Here is a 23,287-nt window from a genome sequence, read left to right as displayed (position 1 = left end):
TCCTAACCATCTAATAGGCTTTAAATATTCAAGAATTAGAATTGTTTAAAGCGTGTGATTTTTGTACTGGGGTCCATTTAGTACTTAACCCACGACATGAACGGTTTGGATCTGGTCCATGTATCTTACAAGTGTAGCTATAGTGTGGATGCATGGTACTTCCGATTGTCTCGAGGGACTGTGGATTATGGAATGAAGATGGGAAAGCCGTCTGCCAACGGACCTCAGACGGTAGGAAGTGCCTTTTCCAATAGAATAAATGGCAATAATTGAGACTCCCAAACAATTTTCCGGTTTGGTGGTTTGTGGCCCACCAAATATAGATCGCATAGGGCCTTGCGCTGGTCAAAGTAGTGGACCCCACCCTTTTGCCCTTGGGTAGATGGCACGATTTAATTGGACCACATGTCATTATTAGAGATGAGCTCCACCTAACTACTTTCAAATATAAAATAGATGAAACCCGGAGGCGAGATTTTTGGATTAGCTTGTTAGTATACACTCCACTGTTAGTCACCCCACTGAGGAATCAATATTAAGACCTCAGTGTTGAAAAAAGGTATCTTCACTCAGTCTCTCACTTGAGCTATGGATCCTCATTTCTAATAACTTACATAAATTGGCTCAATCAAATCTTGCCACATTAAGCCTCATCCAACTTAATATTTTTCTCACTTGGTTCATTTTCAAACATACTTTGAGTAACTCCATCTCTAATAACAACATGTGGCCTAATTAAATTCCTTCACATCCCAACAGCATCGAGTTATGTGGTGTTGGATCGACACACAAGCCTTGCTCTATGCAACAATGAGTGCCATCACTTCAACTACGAAATAAATGGACTAACACTTTCTTTTTATCACTAGCTATGCCTATTTTTGGGATGAAAATCTTGTAAGAAAAGGCCTGCAACATTCAAGATCACTAGGGTCACTGTATGTGTATTTGACATCCACTCATACCATCAATTGCGACACCATTTAATAATTGAGCCTGAAAAATCAAGTTGATAAAAACTCAAGTGGGCCATACCACTAGGAATAGTGAGGATGAGGACGCCCACCATAAAACCTTTCCTGAGTCACCACTTTATTTATATACTGTCCAAATTGTTCATCAGATGAGCATACGGGGATGAAAAGATCCAAAGGATTAGCTTGTTTTTAGTTTTGGGTTTGGCACATCAAACGAATTTAGACATTTGGGGCTTGATTTTACATTGTTATCATGGTGTGGCTAATGGGGACATCATGCGCATACGCATGCCCCCCCTACGCACGTACGCAAGGAGAAGGAGGACCCCACCATTGATTTGGATCAATGACGATGTCCAGAGAGTACCTCTTAGTTAGAGGACTGTGTTTTGGTTTGTTAGAGTGGGCCCGATAACCATGTAAAGCTCACCATGGGTTCGTAGCCCACTAGTCTAATTAATCTCGTATTTTAAGACTTACTTATTATTGTTATTTAGAGTATCATGGACGGTTTAAATTACTTTGATTAGTTGTTATTTCTTATTACTTCATCGCCAAATAATAGGTTGCGCACTTTACGCGAGTTTTGGGGTATAGGGTTTACTTATAAAGAGGCATCCCCTGTATGTTTTTTTCTCATTGAAGATTAATAAAAAATTTTGCATCTTTCTACTCCTCTAAGCTTTCTGAGTTGTAGAAATCCAATTGGGTGCGAAACCCTTCCTTCCTTAAAGGGGTGACTACTGTGGTGCGAAGTCACATCTATCCCAATTCACCCCTATCTTCTATCATCCATGCTTCTAATCTCCTATAATCATCTACGCTTTAAATCCGCCCTTTATTGCGGCAATTTTTTCCTTTACAACAGAATTCTAGAATCTGACACTGCAGGAGGGCTGAAACTTCAGCAGAGCACCACTTACAGACCGCACATCGGATCGGCCCAAAAATCGAAGATTTTGGAGCCCTCCCCTGGCTAACTAGACTCAAGGAGTCAGTTTTTAGAATTGGGGCCCCCTCGCACGTGCAGCCAGGCCCTTGCGCACGTGCGTCAAGTCTGGCCCGCTGTTCGCACACGTGGACTGTCGTCATGTTCAGATTTCCTACCTATTTCATCTCTCTCATACATATTTTTCCAACTCTAGATTGCATTATTTTCAATTTGTTTGCCCCTTTTCTAATCGTAGGGTTCTCTGAACTGAGATTAGTGAATCCCTTAAATTAGGGATAGATTGTTGTGCATATGTGGATAAATTTACTTCCCTTTGAGTATCGCTTGGTTCATAATTTTTATTAATCCAGCCCTAACATATGTAGGTCTAGACCCACATAGATTCTCATTGATTGAATGTTAAGCTTTTGTGTGGGATATGAAATTTGTGTAATTGTTTATGAACTAACGTGATCTTAAGCCTGGAAATCTTACACATCATATTTGAATTTCATGTCCCGCATCAATTTTGGTATCAGAGCTTAGGGTTCTTGTAGGGAAATGCATTACATATTTAAGGTTTAGTTTGCTTATGCCCATTATGCATCCATTCTCATCATATATAGTTGTTTAGAAGTCCATAAATCCTTATATAAACTGTTGAAATTTCTGTAATCAGAAAATTAGCAATTCACATTGCTGTAATTTTCTCTTATCCCTTTAGTTTAACAGCTATTTTGCTGAATTTCAGTGACATTGTGTAATTTTCCTCATATAAAGTCTCATAGGATCATTTTGTCTCATTTAGATGCATATAGTCGCAGTAGAAAGTCCTTAGGTTGAGTTAGTAGTTGTATGCCAATACGTACGAGTCGTGGTTTTGGCTTGCACCCTATACTAAACATGGAACAATTGAAAGAATCAGTAAACAAGTTGACCCAGCAAGTTGATTCTTTGGGTAAACGCTTGGAACAACGTGTGGACCAACGCCTTGAGCAGTTTAATGCGTGCGTTACCCAACTAGAGACTTCCCTCAGAGCAAACTCCACCGTTGGGGAAGATGCTCAATCTCAGGTAGGTGGTTAGGCCAAGGAATTGGTCATGGGCGCGCACTCGTGCCCCTACTCCGCGAGGGACATCATAATCAATATGACCCAGATGCGCAACTCCTCAAGGGAATTAGAGTAGATACATCTACATTTGATGGCCACTTGGACCCTAAAGCCTTTTTAAATTGGTTAGTAAATATGGACCACTATTTTGATTGGTATGACATGTCGGATGCTTGCTCGTCGAGTCTAATTCGTCAAGATGAAGCTTGTGGGCCAAGCAAATAGGTTTTGGGCGACGGTAGAGCAAAAGAAAAAAAGAGCGAGGAAATTCCCAAGAGTCCATTGGGGGGAAATGAAAGAAACACTTAAGAAAAAGTACCTCCATTTCTCTTATCGCTTACGATTGATTAAGGAATGACAATCTCTTCGACAAGGTTCCATGAGTATTTTTTAATATATTGAAAAGTTCAAAGAGTACTTAACCCGTTGTGAGGTTAATGAGGACCCCGTACTCACCCTTGCTCATTTTAAAACGGGCCTCCGTCCTTATATTAGGAAGGAATTGCTCGTCAAAGACATAAACATTATTGAATAGTTGTATTAAATAGTGTTAGACGTCAAGCAATACCTCAAAGCATCTGTGGGAAGGCAGTTTGACTTTCGCGATTCTAGTGCTAAGGCCAACCCCTCTGGGGCTAAACCTAACATTGGGTAGCAGAACAAATCTTCCGACAGTTTTCAGCCCAGTCCCAAGGATGATAATGGTAAAGAAATTGTTGGGTCTAGCTCGCGTGGAAGTGGGGCAACTAGGTGTTTTATGTGTCAAGGGTTTGATCACTTTGTCCACCAGCGTGGCACGAAAAAGAGCACCAAAGTATTTCTTATTAATGGGCAAGTAGTAGTAGTGCCCCCGGAGAGTGATGGTAATGAGGAAGAATATGAGCCAGTAGAAATCTCTAGTGATAAGGAAGAGTCTGCGACCCTCGCAATTGTACATTGCGCCTTGGGTAAAGCCTAGAATAGTAATGATTGGCGCCGCAACACAATCTTATATACTTATGCAAAATGTGAGGAAAAGAGCTGTAAGATAATCGTGAATAGTGATAGTTGTGCCAACATGGGATCGACTAGCACCGTGAGCCGTTTTGGCTTGAAGCTTGAAGCTCATCCTCAACCCTATAGAGTGTCCTAGGTTAATGAAACTTTCATTCCAGTCTCGCACCGTTGTCTTGTTCTTATTCAGTTTGAATCATATAAAGACACACTTTGGTGTGATGTTGTTCCCATAGATGTCGACTATATCATTTTGGGTAGACCGTGGTTCTATGACAGGGATGTTACCATATTTGATCGTTCAAATGTGTGTACATTCTGGTTCAAGGGCAAGAAGGTCAAGCTAAATCTACTGCCACCCAAGAACACAACTGGAAAGGAATCTACCGCACAGAGTGGTGTGAGCGGCTCAAAAGAATTGAAAGAATCGAAGTCCAAGTCCAAACCACTCCGTATTCTAAATGCCAAGGACTTTGAGCGAGAAACAGAGGCGGACTTGATGGTATACACTCTTGTGGTTAGGGAAAGTGTACTGAGACTAGCATAGAGTTACCCACTGAGAGCATTCAGATAGTGCATAAGTTTCGTGATGTCTTTCCTGATAATTTACCTAATGAGCTTCCCCCATGAGGGATATATAACATGTCATTGATTTAATCCCTAGGACGACTTTACCAAACCTCCCACATTACAGAATGAACCCAAAGGAGCATGTTGAGTTAAAAAGACAGATTGACGAAATCCTAGAAAAGAGTTTCATTTGAGAAAGCATGAGCCCGTGTGTCGTGCCTGCCCTTTTTACACCTAGGAAGGATGACACATAGAAGATGTGTGTTGATAGTAAGGTCATCAACAAAATCACAATCAAGTATCGGTTTTTCATACCGTGTTTTGATGACATATTAGATATGATGACCAATGCTACTATCTTCTCAAAAAAAGACCTCAAAAGTGGTTATCACCAAATTCGTGTACACCCTGATGATGAGCGGAATATGGCCTTCAAGACGAATGATGGGCTATGTGGCTAGTTATGCCTTTTGGGTTAACTAACTCCCCAAGCACTTTCATACATGTGATGACCCAAGTGTTGAGGCCCTTCATGGGGAAGTTATTGGTTGTATACTTTGATGACATCTTGATTTATAGTATGACCAAGGCACAACACCTCAACCATTTGAGGCAGGTTTGTGGGATCCTTAGAGCTGAAAAATTGTACGTCAACCTAAAGAAGTATGCGTTTTTATCTATTAGTGTTATCTTTTTAGGTTTTATTGTGTTAGCTGGAGGCGTATCAGCGAATCCTAAGAAGGTCAAGGTCATCGTCAATTGGCTTGAACCCCGTAATATTTATGAGGCGTGTAGCTTTCACGGCTTTGCCACCTTCTATAAGCGGTTTATTTGAGATTTCAGTTCCATCATGGCTCCCATTCCAGATTGCATAAAAAGGGGAGAGTTTCAATGGACAAAGGAAACCTCGAAGGCCTTCGAGGAGATAAAAGTCAAGATGACCGAAGCTTTAGTCACGCGACTTCCAAATTTTTTAAAAGTTTTTGAAGTCGCATGTGACGGGTCAGGAGTCGGTATAGAAGGAGTACTTAGTCAGGAAGGGCACCCTGTCCCCTTTTTTAGTGAGAAACTGAATGAGGCAAAGCAAAACTATTGCACATATGACAAAGAGTTTTATGCGATAGTGCAATCACTATGCTATTGGCGTCATTACCTATTGCCACAAGAATTCGTTTTATTCTCAGATCACGAGGCCTTGAGATATCTGAACTCTCGGAAGAAATTAAACCCTAGGCACGCTAAGTGGGTTTAATTCCTTCAAGAGTACACTTTTGTGCTTAAGCACAAGGCCGTGTAGAGAATGAGCATGCCAATGTGTTAAGTCCTTGAGTCGCGTTACTCAATTCCATGAGTGTTGAAGTCACGGGCCTCGAGCGCATGTAAGAAGATTATTCTAAATGTTCAGATTTTGGAGTTGTGTATGCGTCATTGTTAGAGAGTCCGTCAGGAGCTAGCAGTAAGTACTTGATTTTAGACGGGTATTTGTTTAAGAGTGATCGCTTGTGCATACCACATACTTCCCTCTGCGATTTTCTTGTCTAGGAGTTACATTCAGGAGGGGTCGCGGGTCATTTCGATCGGGACAAGACTATTGCCCTAGTAGAGGATAGGTTTCATTGGTCAAGCCTCAAGCGAGACGTGGCCAAAATTATAGGACAATGCCGTACTTATCAACTAACAAAGCAAAAGAAACAAAACATAGGATTATACATACCTTTGTTAGTCTCATTCATCCCTTGGCAGGACATCAGTATGGACTTCGTGCTTGGACTCTCCAATACTATTCGGAAACACGATTCCATATTTGTTGTCGTGTACCGTTTTTCTAAAATGGTTCACTTCATTCTTTGCTCTAAGACCTCCGACACATCTCATATTGTCAAGCTGTTCTTTAGTGAGGTCGTCAAACTGCATGGGTTACCAAAAACCATAGTGTCTGACTAAGACGTGCGATTCATGAGTTACTTTTGGAAGTCACTATGGTACACGATGAATACTAGGCTCTAATTTTCTTCTGCCTACCACCCTCAGACCGATGGTTAGACTGAGGTAGTCAATAGGAGCCTAGGGAGTTTGCTCAGATGTTTAGTAGGGGAGCACATCAGGACATGGGACACTGTACTACCTATGACCGAGTTTGTATTTAATAGTTTTGTCAATAGGTCCACAGGTCTAAGTCCTTTTGAAATCGTTATTGGTTATAAGCCTAGGAAGCCTATTGATCTTGTCCATATGTCACTGTCCCATAGGCCATCAGAGTCTGTAGAGTCTTTCGCGCATCATATTCATTCATTGCATCAAGAAATCAAGTGAAAGATCACTACTAGTAATGAACATTACAAATTTTCTGCAAACCAACATAAACATTTCAAGGAATTCAATATAAGGGACTCTGTAATGGTCCGCATTAGGCCCGAGCGGTATCCTCAGGGAGCCATTCGTAAATTACAAGTGCATAGCACTGGACCCTTTAAACTTATAAAATGAAACGATCTCAATGCGTATATGGTAGATCTTCCACCTTCCATGGGAATTAGTTCTACATTTAATGTGGAGGATCTAATTACTTTTCATGGGACCACTGATACTTTGTCTGGCCTTTCGCCCACCCATCCTGATTCCCCAGATCTGTCCCTTGATTCATGACCTCTTCCCAACCTTTCTTTCCAACCTCTACCTCACATACCTAACCTTCCTACACCTAGAAAGAAAATAGAGGATATTCTGGACCATCAGATAGTATTGACGTCGGATGGCGGGTTTCAGAAGTACCTTGTTAAGTGGAAGTCACTCCCAGCTTCAGACAATACGTGGCTTATTGAGGACAGCACGTGGCTTACTGAGGAAGAACCAGTGGCGAAATCTTCGCAGCTGGGGAGAGTTGATGGAGACATCACGCGCACATGCACGCCCCCTACGCACATACACAAGGAGGAGGAGGATCTCACCATCGATCTGGATCGATGACGACATCCAAAGAAAGCCTCCTAGTTAAAGGACTGTTTTTGGTTTGTTGGAGTGGGCCCGATAGCCATGTAAAGCCCACCATGGGTTCTCATGATCGTGGCCCACTAGTCTAATTATTCTCATATTTTAGGATTTACTTATTATTGTTATTTAGAGTATTATAGATGGTTTAGATTACTTTGATTAATTGTTATTTTTTATTACTTCATCACCAAGCAATAGGTTGCGCACATGACCCGAGTATTTGGGTATAGGGTTTCCTTATAAATAGGCACCCCTTATCTTTTTTTCTCATTGAAGATTAATAAAAATTCCTGCATTTTTCTGCTCCTCTGAGCTTCTGAGTTGTAGAAATCCAATTGGGTGCAAAACCCTCCCTTCCTCGAAGGGCCGACTACCGTGGTGCATAGCCACATCTATCCCGATTTGCTCTCATCTTCTACCATCCATATTTCTCATCTCTTACAATTATTTATGCTTTAAATCTGCCCTTTATTACAGTAAATTTCTCATTTACAACAGAATTTCAGAATCTGACCCTGTAGGAGGGCTGAAACTTCGGCGGAGCACCACGCACAGACTGCACATCAGATCAGCTCAAAAATTGAGGGTTTTGGATCCCTCCCTTGGCCGACCAGACTTAAGGAGTTAGTTTTTGGAATCGGAGCCCCCTCGCATGTGCGGCCAGGCCCCTGCACATGTGCGTCAAGCCTGGCCCACAATTCGCACGCGTAGATTGTCGTCAGGTTCAGATTTTCTACCTATTTCGTCTCTCTCATACCTATTTTCTATAACCCTAACCCTAGATTACATTATTTTCAATTTGTTTGTCCCTTTTTAATCCTAGGGTTCTCTGAACTGAAATTGGTGAATCCCTTGAATTATGGACAAATTGTTGTGCATGTGTGATGAATTTACTTCCCTTTGAGTATCGTTGGTTCATAATTTTTATTGATCTAGCCCTAGCATGTGTAGGTCTGAACCCGCATAGATTCCCTTTGATTGAATGTTGAGCTTTTGTGTGGGATATAGAATTTGTGTAATTGTTTCTTAACTAACGTAATCTTAAGCCTGAAAATTTTGCACATTATATTTGGCTTTCATATCCTGCATCAGTGGCCCACCTAGGTTTTGAATCAGGTTAGTTTTTTATTGGGCACAACAAGCATGAGGTGCTACAATTGATGAATGGAGTGGGTGTTAGACAGCATCAAGGTGGGCTCCATATATTTTGGGTGTTGCATGAGCTTCTTATAACAGGTGTTGTAAAGGATTCTAGTTCCCATTCTCATCCCCTTTTTCCCCAAGGTATAATAAATGCTTTTAACACATCCAGATGGTTTTCATGATTTAGTGATCAAACTACTGAAATGGTGGCCCAAACATGAATGGCCTCTTCACAAACATCTCCTACGTGATAAGATTGTAACTTTGAATTGGTGGAAAAAGCAGATTGCTTAGGTGGTCAGCCTAAATAGTGCACTAGCCTTGCTACATATGTGTTGTTAGCATTTTTCTTAATATCCACCAAGAGTTAGGGCGTATAATCCCATCATTAAATGGTTTTTCTCTCCTTTGTAAAATGTAGGCTAATTAGTTCAAAATATTCTTAATTGGCTAATATAAATAGGAGAAGGTTATGGTCTTGTTTTTTTATGATGGGAAACAAACCATGATAGAGGAAGTAAGGAAGATCCTTGCCTTCTTCATTGTACTCAACATTAAGTGAGGCTTCTCATCCTTTGCATAAATGTAAAGAGATAAGTGAGGAGAAGGTGAGCGAAGGGTGATCCATGTCGCTAAATGTGTGGGCCATCAATCAAGATCGTTTATCTTTGAGATTGATCATCCTCAAGATTTATAGTGTGTTGTCACATCACATGGGTTAAGGTACCTTTTAGATCTCTAATGTTATGTGCCTTGATAAAACATGTGAGGAAGAAGAAAAGAATAATAAAGAAGATGAGAATTGAGAGGGAATTGAGAAGGGAAAAGAGAAGATTAGGAAGAACTTGTTATTATTTCTCACTGCCATAGAAATTATATTCCATTCTCTTATATAAGTGTTGATGCAGAAAACTAGTTAGCCTTCCCAGTACCTTCAAACAGCTACACAAGAAATGGATGAATGAGACCCTGGCTCAAATATGGGACCCTCCGATGCCATAATCAGACCAAGGAATCTGGGTCTAGTCGAAGATTGGGTTTTTAGGCTCAGAGTTGTGTGTACCTTTATTTGTAGAAGGGGCATGTATATATAGAGTTCTTAAAGGCAGTGTCGTATATAGTCATGAATCTGCCACCCGATGTCGTATAATGCCAGGAAGTTGATTTGGGAGGGGGGGGCATAATCGTTCTCCCAGGATTCTTAAAGAAAATCAAGGGGATATCCCGGTAAACCTCAGGCGGTGGGCGGTCCACTAGGTCAGTGTGTAGGGCTGAGCTCGACTTCAAACTTGAGCCGAGCTCATCCTCCAACTTAGGTGAATCGAAGTTGAGATCAAGTTGGAGATCGAACGGCTAAACTCGAGGTTGGTCTTGAATTAGAGATGTAGTTGATGATGGATGGATCCAGTTCGGCTTTGAGGTCAAGTGGGCCATGGCTTAACAATCCTTTTGATGGAAGTCGTCCTCCCATCTTGAGTCATCCTGGTTGGTCCACTTTTACCCACAACAGTAGCCCCCTTGCTTTCGAGCGATCTTTAGATCCTCGAGGAGCAAGTTATCGTGGGCCGACTTATGCTCGGTGTTGAGTAGGTCGGGAAATCGAGAGATCAGGTCACTCTATTGTTATGACAAATGATGAGGAGATGGTGAGCATGGGGATCGAAAGCGAATTTCTTAATGATGACCGCATTTCTTGGGAGCGGCAGGAGTGACGGCATCGTTTGATTGTCAAGTGTACGATTGGGTGCCAGCTGTCCATGGATCAGTGCTCGAGCTCGCTCTCAAGTTGAGTCTTGCCACGTGGTCCGTATGGAGGGTGTTTAGGTGAGACGCTGTGGCTTCTCGTGCTGGAGTATTAATTGCTAGCCATGAATGCGCTAGACTAGGCATGGATATAAAGAGGGGGAGGAATGCCCAACCCCTTATTTTCATTTTATTGTCTCGCTCTCCACCGGACTAGGCAATTTCTGGTAAGTTGGAAATCCCTCTCCTTTCCCTCTTTCTGGCAATATTCCCTTCTCCGGCCTATTTTTTCTTTTTACCAGCTTGTATAGGATTTCTTTTCTTATTTTGACTTTGGTCGGGATGTCGGGCATGTCTGGTAATTGGTCGGTGTCGGAAGCTTTTCATAATGATTCATACCATTCCCTCGAGGACACCCGGATGAATAGGCCCGTCCCTTCCTCCTCGGAGCCGTGAGGCGAAGAGATGGAATTTCGGGGAGTCAGCGAGGAGGGACTTCGGTCAGGACCAGGAGGTCCTTTTGCTGAGTTTAGGGAGATTGGTGACTTCAGGTCTACTATGACGGGCACTGATCTGGCCCAAGTAAGGAGGGATTATCAGATCTCTGAGTCGATGGTACTTCAAGTGCCCAAAGTAGGGGAGGTACTAAGTCAACCTTGCGAGGGCGAGCTAGCTATTTATGTTGTAGCTTTACAGTGCGGTCTTCGTTTACCCCTGCATCTTGCGACTTAGAGAGTTGTCGCTACCTTAAGGTTAGCCACAGGTCAATTGATCCCGAATGCCTGGAGGGCATTGATCGAGACCTGTGTTCTCTAGTAGTAGATCGGTTATCTTGAGTTGTCTGTAGGTGAGTTCCTATATTTGTACAAGGTGAAAATTAACTCCACCAACTTGGGATGGTATTACTTCTCTATCTGAGCCAATCAAGGTCAGGCTCTCATCACCGACAACCCTTTGTCCAATAAAGGATGGTGGAAAGATAAACGGTTCTTCAAGTCTAGGAGTGGGTAGACCCGACGATCGGTGTCCCCGCCAAATTTACGACTCTATGTCGAGAATTGTTGAATTAAACTAGGTCGGGCGTAGTTTGGGCCTATACTAATCTTTTTCCCCTTCTTGATTTTTACAACGGGCTTTTCTCACGTACAACCCGAGCTCTCCTCACGTGAGGTTGTTGAAGCCTGCTCAAAGAATTGGAAGAAGCTGATCACCCCTTAGTATATCCCAGGTTGCTCCTATGCCATCAGGTATGATATACTTAGTCGGGTTCTCCATTATTTTTTGAGTTTTTCCTTTTATTTTTTACGTTTTGGTTTGGTTCTTACAGATATGTCTGGTAAGCCTTGCCCCTTGAAGAAGATGAAGCTGCATTCCTCGGTCGAGATGGAGCGGCTTAAGATAGTGGTGAAAGAGGGGGCTCCTCGTTAGGGTAAGGCGCCAACTAGGGTTGCGATAAACCCTTCGCCTAAGATCTTGGCCCCCCCTGAGCAGCCCAGAGCTGCCTTGGGTGAGGTACCCTCCACACCCTCCACTGCTGTTGTTGCTACTGTTATTGTTGCTGTTGATGTTGCTGCTCCGCCCGGGCTGGAGCATGTTGGCGAGGAGGGGTCCTCTACCCATGGGGTCGAGAGAGCACCTCCTACTACTCACGAGGTTGAGGGAGGAGCTCGCTCTGCCCTGATGTTGGGGCTTCTGCCCATGAGGTGGAGGGCAGTGGATCGACCTCTGAGTTGGGCCCTCTGGCAAAGCTCGCCAAATGGGTGTCTCGTCATGTGGATGAGAGGGGCATTGCCGCCTTGGCGGCCCTCCATTCAATGGATTTGTTGCAAGAGGTGACAATTTACCTCCTGGAGGTGAGTCCTTAAATTGTTCTTTGACTCTTCTCTCCTTGTATAGTTTTTTTTTTTTTTTTTTACTTCATTTTTTTTTCAGGCAGCTCCTGCTCTCTTGGCTACCCAACTGACCTTTCAGGATGTTAGTCGGGGTTATAAGAGGCTGGAGGCTAACCTTCAGGTGAAGACCTCTGAGCTCTAGGTCATCGGGAGTACTAGGGATGCTACTGAGGCCCAGTCGGAGGCTCTACAAGAAGCTTTGCGGGTACTGGGGGAAGATTGGAGGCTCCTGAGGGCCCAGCTGGACGAGATCCTTCATGAAGAAGCTTTAAAGTAGTCCGCGCTGGAGGACATGGGGCCGTGCTTCTCTTCCCTGGAGGCTAATAAGCAAAGGTTGGATACCGCTCTTGCGAAGGCGGTCTCCTTTGATTATAACTATTCAGTTCTTATCGAAAATATCTAACTGGGATCTCAGTCGAAGATCCTATAAGATAATTACGACACCAATATGCTCAAGATCTCAGTTGAGGATCTCAGGAGATACATGCGACATGTTAGGGATACGAATTCCTCTACAATATGCCCTTACTAAACAGAAAAATTGTCCTCTAGGTCACTGTCCCTCTTCAACTATAAATAGGAGCATCTCTAATGGTGAAAGGTACACACGATCCACCCATAACACATATCCAAAAACCTTAAGTTCTACTAGACTTAGCTTACCTATCTGACTCTGGCATCAGAGAGTCCCCTGCTGCAGCCAGGGTCTCCATCTTTGTCTTCTTTTGCAGGTATCAAGTGGTCTAAGGAGGACGTTTAGATTTCTGCATCAACAATTTAGTACTATCTGTGGGAACGACATTGAAAGTCGTTCCCATCATCTACAGTGCTCCAATAATGGCGAAAAAGGAGAAAGAAGGCCCAAACCACCACTGTTGTACAAGATGCTGCGTTGGCAAAACAGTCTGCAAACCATTGGGACTCGACCTCCCAACTCCAAGCTGATTCTGCACCGACAGGTCTGATACAGTGGTCCCGCAACAAGGGAGGTCGACTTGTCTCTTTAGAGCATCAAATTGAAGCACTGACCAACAACATTGATAAGATAAAACAGATGCTGGAGTGACAGAATCCTCATCCCAATCGGGGGGTTGAGGAGGCCAATACTCAGGCAGCCACTGAAATATCTGCACCGTCTCGAGCACCCACCGATTCCTAGAGGAATAAACATGCTTAGGAGATGTCGAACTATGCACCCTCCCATGCCTCGGGGACTACCGCGATGGCTACCTCCGACCTATGCCATGCATTGGAGAAGAAGAAGCGTGGTAAGGCTCTTGAGGCGATGGTCAAGAACGAGGACCCTTAAGAAGCCAAACTCAATGAGTTAGGGGCTTAGATTGGCGACATACGACGGCATCGTCGCTTCTTATGCATACTCCGTCTTCATTTTATCTTTGTCAAGTCCAAAGAAGTTTAACAAAACTTAAACTTCTCTGCAGGAACCACTTTCATAGGCATGTTGGTGGCATTTTCATTGGTGTGAATCTTCTCAAGAGCAACACCGTTTCTTCTGGCATCTATCAGATAAAGTGATGAAGTAAGTCAATATGTTTAGTTCTGAAATAGTATTCTGAGTTCTTCGCCAGATTAATGGTGTTGTTGCTATCACAATTCACAAGCACAACCTCTTGTTGAAACCGCAAATCATTTATCATACCTCTCAACCAAATTGCTTCCTTGAATGGTTCCCACATTTCCATATATTCTGCTTCAGTTGTGGAAAGAGCAAGCATAGACTAGAGCTTTGACATCTAGCTAGTCGGTTCACCCACTAACACGAACGAGTACTCAAAATTCGACCTTCTGTTGTCCACATTTCTAGCATAATCGGCGTCACATAGCCTATAAGTTTCTCCTCAAATTTTTTAAATGTCGAGACGTATTTAGTTGCACATTGTATGTAACAAAGTAGTCATTTCACTACCTCCTAGTGTTGCTTTCCAGGGTTAAACATATATCTGCTCATAACACCTGCTGCATGTAAATGTCTGGTTCAGTATAGACCATGGCATACATTAAAATGCCAACTGCACTCGAGTAGGGCACATAAGACACATATTGCTTTTCTTCATTTGTAATAGGACATTATTCTGAAGAAAACAGAAAGTGAGTAATGTGGGAAGTACTAATCAGTTTTGCCTTGTCCATCTCAAACTTGGGTAGGACATTCTCAAGATACTCCTCCTAAGACAGCCACAGTCTTCTCCTTTCCCTGTCCATGTGTATATCGATTTTGAGAATCTTCGTTTCAACGTCTAGATCTTTCATATCGAATGTCTTGGATAACCGAGTCTTCGATATGTTGATCTTAGACATGCTTTGGTTGATAATAAGCATATCATTAATATATAATACCAAGATAATGAATTCCTCATTACCTAATGCCCTAAAATAGATACAGTGATCGAATTCACTCCTAGTAAAAGTTAACTTAATAATAAAGAATCAAATATTTGCTACCATTGCCTAGGTGATTCTTTCAGGCCATACAACAATCCGCAAACCTTATTCTCTTACCCATGTATCTCAAAATCTTATAGTTGCTTCATGTAGATATTATCTTCCAATTTCTTATGTAGAAAAGCAGTCTTCCAATCAATTTTTTTAGTTTAAGATTGTATTGGATAACCAGGGCCAACACAAATTTGATAGATACCTATTTAACCACATGTGAAAAAATCTTGTTGAAGTTGACACCCTCATTCTATGCATAACCATTCGCTACCAGTTTGATTTTGTATCTGTCATGTTTTTTCAATAGATCCACTTGTAACCAATCGATTTGCGCCCAAAGGAAAGCTTCACTAGCTCTCATGTCTCATTCTTGTACAAAAAACATATCTCATCCTGTATTATTGTCATTCACTTTTTTGCATTTATGTCATTTAGAGCGTCATGAAAATTAGAAGAACACCCCTCATTCGTAATGAGGGTGAATGTAACATTTGAAGCATCTTTGTATCTTGCTAGTAATATGCGATCCCACAGTAGATTTCTCCTGAAAGGTGGCAGCTCCACCTACTCCTGTACCTCTTCCTATGACTTGGCTTCTTTAAGTATTTCACTATTGTCTAATTCAATATCAATCACCGTTGATTTTTAAATTTCCTTGTGTTCATCCTTACGGAACAAGGAATTCTCATCTAACTTAACATTCCAACTTATTATCATTTTTTGTGTAGCTCAGTAATACAATTTGTATCCCTTCACACCATCACCATAGCTAACAAAGGTATACTTCTTTGCCCTTTGGTCTAGCTTATGTCTTTTAACAAACGATACATGAGAGTAAGCATCACAATCAAATACACATAATCCTCAATAGTCTACTTCCTAACTACTCTATACTTCTTCATGAATCATATAATCAATAGTCATAAATGGAGATTGATTAACCAAATAGCAATTCGTGTTAACTGCTTTAACCTATAGGTTCTTGCCCAATGCAACACTACTCAACATACTTCGGGCACTCTTTAAAAGAGAAAATTTCACACGTTCTGTCACACCATTTTGCTCTAGTTTGTGCCTAACTGTGTTGTGCTTCATAATCCCCTTATCCTTACAAAAAAAGATTAACTTTTGTTGAAGTAAAGTTACCACCATTGTTAGCCATCAATATTTTCACATTCCGCTCTATCTACTTTTCCATTATCACCTTTCATATCTTGAACATGGTGAAAACATTGGATTTATTCTTCATGAAATAAACTTACTCCTTTTTAGAGAAGTTGTTAATGAATGTTACAAAGAATGATGACTCTCCTCTAGAACCAACGGACAACAACCCTCATATGTAAGAGTGCATATAATCTAACGATCCCTTACTACTGTGTTTTTCAATTTTAAATGACAATTTTGAGTGTTTACTATATATGCAATTCTCACATACATTCAAATAAAAAAAATTAAAACAAGAATTAAACCACGATGTAGGAATACTTTCATTCCGCGCTTGCTTATGTGGCCTAGGCGCTCATGCCACACGTGTGTTGATGTGGATTCCGCTATAGACGCTGCGACTTCACCCGATACAGTATTCTCTATCAATCTGTATAGATTTTCATTCCTTTGTGCTTTCATAATGGTGAGTACCACTTTTGAAACTTTCAAGACATTATCATGGCCAGTGAACTTGCATCCCAGTACATCAAGAACACTAAGAGAAATAAGAATTTTCTTCAAATATGGAATATGTCTCAAATCAATCAAAGTACACTCCACCCCGTCAAACATTATGATGAACACGGATGCAATTCCAATAATCTTACAGGCATGATCATTGCCTATAAGAACCAAGCTACCATCATATTTGTTGTACGTGGTGAACCAACTTCGATGAAGGGTCATGTGAAAATGTGCTCTCATATCCATAATTCGCTTATGCTAGAAGTGAACCAACTTGGACAACGATAGCACATTGCAACCATGTGAAAAGAATTCTCATCCTTCTGGGCTTTAGGGGACCGATAATCCTTCTTCATATGTCTCTATCTACAATAATTCAAGCACTTCAACTTGGCTTTGCCCTTCAACTTGGACCTCAATTGCAATTTCCCTTTCTCTTGCTCAAAATTCTTCCCCTCGAAACCAGTACTCTTGTAGATGTACCTTCCCCGCCATTCTTCACTCTCAATTGCTTCGACTGAAGCGATGAAATAGCGTTGTAAAGATCCAGGGTATCTCTACCATAGCACAAAGTATCCACCAGATTCTTGTAAGAATTCGAAAGGAACTTCAACAGGATCAGGGCTTTATCTTCTTCATCGATTTTCACCTTCACGCTCGTCAATTTGTAAATTAGTTTGTTGAAGGTGCTGATGTGCTCATTGAGATCCGACCCCTCCATCATCTTCGAATTATAGAGTCGTCTCTTCATATGTAGATGGTTTGAGAGAGATTTCGTCATGTACAAATTCTCCAACTTCATCCATAGCACTGTGGTGGTCGTCTGATCAATGATATTATAAAGGACATCATCATCCAAACATTATTGGATCGATGTAATTGCCTTCTGATCAAGTTATTCTCATTCCTCTTCATTCACAGATTCCGGACGCTTCGCTTTTTCAAGAATTGCGTGCTACAACTCTTTTTGAATTGAAAGGCCTCTCATCTTCACCTTTCATAGTTCAAAAATATTTTTTTCTGGTGAACTTCCTTCTCTTATAATTCAAGTTTGATCCATTGATTATCATGTTTCAGATTCTACATGAATCCCCATTGTACTCTCTAATACCATTTGTTGAGGGGTGTAAAAGCAACTTCAAAGTTGAATCACATAATAATAAATAAACTGTAACGTCCCAAATTTTCACTGTTTTGGTTTCCAAAAACCCTTGAAAACCTTTGATATGACTATCTTGCGTTGTTGCTTATTGACCCTTGACACTCGAAGTGAGCCTATACATGGGTAGTATCGGTAAAGAACCGCACAAATTTGATTAATTAACCGTAGAAAGCCAACGAATCCACCCAATCACTTAAGCACCGAGTATAACCTCCTGATTTGTTCATATAAGGCCCAAATCTAGTCGACCTATCACTGACTAATCAAAACAACCACAACTAAATTAAAGATCTACCCAAAGACGAGACAACTAGGGGTCAGATCGTAATTAACAAACCACAGTAACCCAATTATCCATTTAGCTTACGAACCAACAGTTTAAAGTGATTATGACCGAATCACTATTTTCACCAATTGCGAATAAGCTAAACTATGAATAGTGTTAATCCAAATCCTAATCATTGCCCACGAGAAATCTTGCTGCCTAATTCATTTCGAAAATGCCTTGATTATCCAAACTAGCTCTAGACCGCTCGCTAGTGGGTAACTAGTTCCGAAACTATAGAATAATATCCATCTCACTGGGCTTGACGCCTATCGCGGGTGGCAAACTAAGAAAGTACCTAGAACAACTCAACTTGGGTCGGAAGCTAAATGCTTGCAATGCGCGAATCCCCTATGCTGAAATCTGAAGCTTACGTGAAATGGACCTTTCGCTATTTCGTGAAGTTGTGGCTTTCCGACCATTAGATCACAACCAACTCGAGGCATGAGTCAATGATATTTCCTACTCACATCCATATAGCCGCGGCCCCGATCGACCATCGTTAACCATTAAACAGACTTCTAATCATATCCGTTGATTGATACATTTAAATGGTGGCTCGATCATATCCATACATAGATCATCATTAGAACTAACTATGATATGGTGTATATCGACCCTTACACCCCATAATGGACTCCAAATGTTAGAAACAAACCCCCATAAGGCTAGTATAATGAAAACATAGGTCTTAGGATCATTTGCACCACATCTGGTACTATAAATACTCATTCATTGCACACCCCCTCTCCCCATATGAATTTTTCATAGAAATTGAGGAGAAAAAGAGAAAGGGAAGAAGAAAATGAAAGAGAAAGAGAGTGGTCCTTGGTGTTTGCCTGCATCAGAATTCATTTGACACAACCTAAGCTATTACCGTTTTCCTTTGTTGAATCCACCCCTACGCACGCTCAGATGTAATAAATGATTCCTACATATTGTCTAAACTATCTCACATTAAATTCTATGAATCTTACTTAAGATTTCTTTGATTTGATTAAGAATTTGTGTTTTTCCTTAAAACTCCAACCTTGGATGCTCTAAGTTGGATGAATCATTACAACGGTGCGGACCATAAATGTTTAGGTTACCATTTATTAATTCTACTGTTCAGTGAATGATTTATAATTGCCAACTTGAAATTTGCATGATAACCTATGTGTATTTCGATTTCAGTCCATGATTTACAAATCTTAAGAAAGTGACACCAATGTGTTCGATGAAATGCCTGAATGAGTAGATTATTGATGATTGAATGTGAATTCAATCATCTTTAATGTTTGTTGACTTGATTAGATTAAGAAGTAGGACTACAAGAGTAGTTTGGTTAGTCGGCAAATTCCTGAATATGAGTTGACTAGATTAGTTTGGTTACACTGGGTAAGTTCAATCGATTCGGGTCGAACACGGACGACCGACAATGGCTGGGCCACACTGAGTGCTTACACACTCCATGCCGGTTACGCCGGTGTTCGCCTGTATCAACCAAAATCGTCCAAAGAACCGGCTAACTCTATATATGTTTACCATGTATGATCATAACTATTTGATTCTGAGACACCTCCCTTACAATTACAAAGGTCTACTATTAACCATTACCATTGCAATTCTTAAGACTCGTGAGCCGGACATGGTGGTATGGGATACCGTATCCATACTGTTGGCTTACGCTGGGGTGACGAGCCTCCCCGTAGTGACCGCGATGATTACTTTTTCAACTTGCCTTTCGTATATATTCAGCAGGGAGTGACGAACCCAGATGGATCAGGGATTACAGGCATAAGACCATTGTGGTCGTCCCGTGTCTAGTAATTCAGTTGAGATCAATGGCTAAAAGGGAGGTATCCTTGCTTCCCTAAACTGTTGAATGAAAAGTTATAATTAATCACTCGGCTAACATAAATATTCACCGCATTGCATTAGCTTAGAATGTGGCGAAATAGGCGTTGTTGTCGCGTGATGAGGAAGTATTGTCATTTGCGAACCAGGTAGTCAGAGTTGTGTGTTGAGGGAGTATTGTATGGTGAGGGCATGCATCATTTCATAAACTTTATTATTTACATTAATAAGAATAATCAAGAAGTGATTGCTTTATATTACTTTATCATTCTTGTGCTGATAGACTTGATAACATGTGTAACCTATGTTTTATGGAACCACTGAGTTGATCACTCACTCCTACTCTGGGATGGTGTTTTAAAACACTAACCAGATGTTAGTATAGACGCAGGTACCGTTGATGCCAATGCACTGGAGTAGGCCTTCATGGATGATGAGGAGGAGTTTTTATATTTCTAGCTCTTGGATGGGCTGATGTAGGCCATGTACCTCTAGACAGGGAGCGCTGGGCATATGGGTTTAGTTGGATATTACATTACTACATTTTATTTAATTTTGGAATTGTATATATATACATTAAACCCAGCAGTGGACCCATACTCTAAAAGAAACTTCACGATATATGTATGTTTTGGTTTACACATCTGCTTTAATCACATTAAACTTGGAGTATGGTACGTTGTTTAGTATAATTCTATGCATGCTCAAATGCCCAACGTGAAAGAAATCAGGGTATTAATTTCCGCAAAGTATAAGTGATGTCCGGAATCTCGGGATTTGAGCTTTGCTCAACCCTCAAAATTCGGGGCGTTACATAAATGCAGACAAAACAATCACAAAGAACACACGTTTTTACGTGAAAAAATCCTTGCGAGAAAAAACCACAACCCAAAGCGATAAGCAATTCACTATGAAAACGAATTAGAAGAGATGAAATTAACTTACAAATTGAAAAACCCTTCTTAAAACCCTGCCTCTTTTTTAGAACAAGTTCACATTACCCTAATTTCATATTACACTTGTTTATATAACTTTGGATCCGGAATTAGAAACAAAACTACGCACTTATGTAGAAATTACATGCACTGTCGATCTAACCATCGATCCATTGACATCAATTGACAATCCTTCGACCGATCAATCTCACAATGTTCGTTCGATAAAAAATGCTCATAAGTGTTAAAAGAACTAACTTGATTTTTCAAAATTATCTCGATCGATCGAGCCTCAATGTTCGGTCGTTTGAAAATGTCCAAATATGTTCAAATAGTTAATTGGAAAATTTAGAATTTCCTCAATTGATCGAGGCTAGCGATCGAACTTCCCTATTTCAGCACAAATTAAAAGCACCAATTTCAACACTAAACAATTACAACGTGGGATAGATCCACCCCATGAATCATATATGTCATCACGCTTTCACCATGAATCCTAAAACTAAGTCAAATTCAAGACTTATAAGGGCCACACATTAGGAAATGTTGTAAAATCAAGCCTAAAACCTTTAAATGCACATTGTTCGGCCCACATATGTCAAATGTCCTAATTTCCATTTACTCCCAACATGGAACGTCACATGAGTTGATTGGATGGCATATACACACCACGGTGGGCCTCACACATGATTTGGATGATTTTCATGGTGGGACTTCTTGTCTCAATTGATCCCCATGGTGTAGCCCACTCTAGCTATGACTCAGCCTCACTTGATAGACGGGGTGGATCTCCTCTCTTCCGTCCACATTAGTGAAAGTAAACCTCTCTATCACCACTCATTTTAAAAATTACAGAGAGAGTATGCAGGTGGGGAGGCTTGTCATGGGTAGAGCATGAGGTGTTGGTTGGATTTTGTGGGTAAAATCTTAAGTGTTGGTTAGATGATAACCATACCTTTAAAGTTATAAAATATCTTTAACTTTAATTAATATTTATTCCCATATCTTTTAATACAGAACCCTGAAAACTAATTAGTGGGGGCTAAAATGGCCTAACCCTGCTTGCGTCATGAGTAGTATAGACCGCAACCACAAATATTAAATTGGAAGCCAAAAGTGGTGCATCATATGGTACTATTTGCTGGTTTCCAAGATACACTACGCGTAGGACATGTTTCAATGATCCAAACCGTACATGTGATGGATGAGGAAGCCCCTAAAAAATCTCCCACGTTGGAATGTTTTAACCCTTTTGATTATTTAGTGTTTTTTTTTTTTAAATTTTTAAATTTTTTTAAAATATCATTTGAACAAGTACAGTTTCATTGGATGTTACTTTATACTCCATTTATCAAAAGGTTAGGATTTTCCAAGATCGAAGATACTGGGGGGAGATCCATCAGCCGTTTATCTTATAGATCAACGGTTTGGATCATCAGATCATGGCCCCACGTATATGATTTTCCTATGAGCAGACCTTATGCTCTTGAGATCTAATTATCGATAAAAGACATTAGGCTGGTCATCAACCAACTATCGCGACAATTAGGTGACCTAATATGTGTAAAAAAATAATATTTGAGGCTCTGGCCCACCTATGCAGTGTTAGCACCTGATACACAAAGATTCCTCACACCAGGACTACTCACGGAAGGGATTGGCTGGTGTACCACAAACCACCGAACTGACTGGTGTGGGTACTTGTCCTGCGTAAACTTAGTGTTGTGGTTCAAATGAGATCAAAGTTACATGCCCCACAATGATGTGTTTATTACATACGCACAGTTGATTCACTTTTAAATGCTATTTTAGAGCATGAGCCCAAAAATAAGCCATATCCAAAGTTTAAGTGGACTACACCACAAATAACAGTGAGACAATAATTCTCAATGTTAAAACATTAAAATATCCACAGGACCCATCAGAAAAGTTATTTTCCATCTAATCACTTCGTAAGGTTTTGAAGACTGAAATCTTTTGATAGGATGAGCTCATCAGATGGTCTGACAATTTCGATATAACATGTAATCTTAGGCCTTGTTTGTTTTTCCAAAGCCAATATTTATTATAGTTTACCATGTTTGAAAATTCATATTTTGTGCTTTTGAAACCAGTTTAAAAGAGATAATTTTAATTTTAGAATCTTATGATAATATATATGATATATTTGTTTCGTTCATCTATTTTATTACAATATTGTAAAGCATGAGACAAAAAATGAAGTAAATACAACATTCAGGTGGCCCACACCAAAAGAAAAAATGGCCCCACAAAGTTTTGAACGGTAAATATTCAATTCACTTTTTCGTATGGTGTGGTCCACTTGAGTTTTGGATATACTTCATTTTTTTGCTCATACTATAAATTCAAATGATATAATAGATGAGCAGTGTGGATAAGTGAAATGCATCACAATGGGACACGTAAAATAATTACTACTCTTTTACCCGTATTTACAGGTTCAATGGAAAATCAAACACGCCCTAATGACACTCAAAGAACTTGGTGACGTCAACCCGCCAGCCAGGTCCGTGGTGTGTGGT

Source organism: Magnolia sinica, chromosome 9, assembly GCF_029962835.1.
Source record: "Magnolia sinica isolate HGM2019 chromosome 9, MsV1, whole genome shotgun sequence".
Classification (NCBI taxonomy): Eukaryota; Viridiplantae; Streptophyta; class Magnoliopsida; order Magnoliales; family Magnoliaceae; genus Magnolia; species Magnolia sinica.
The sequence above is the reverse complement of the archived record's forward strand: the minus strand, read 5'-3'. Positions refer to the sequence as shown.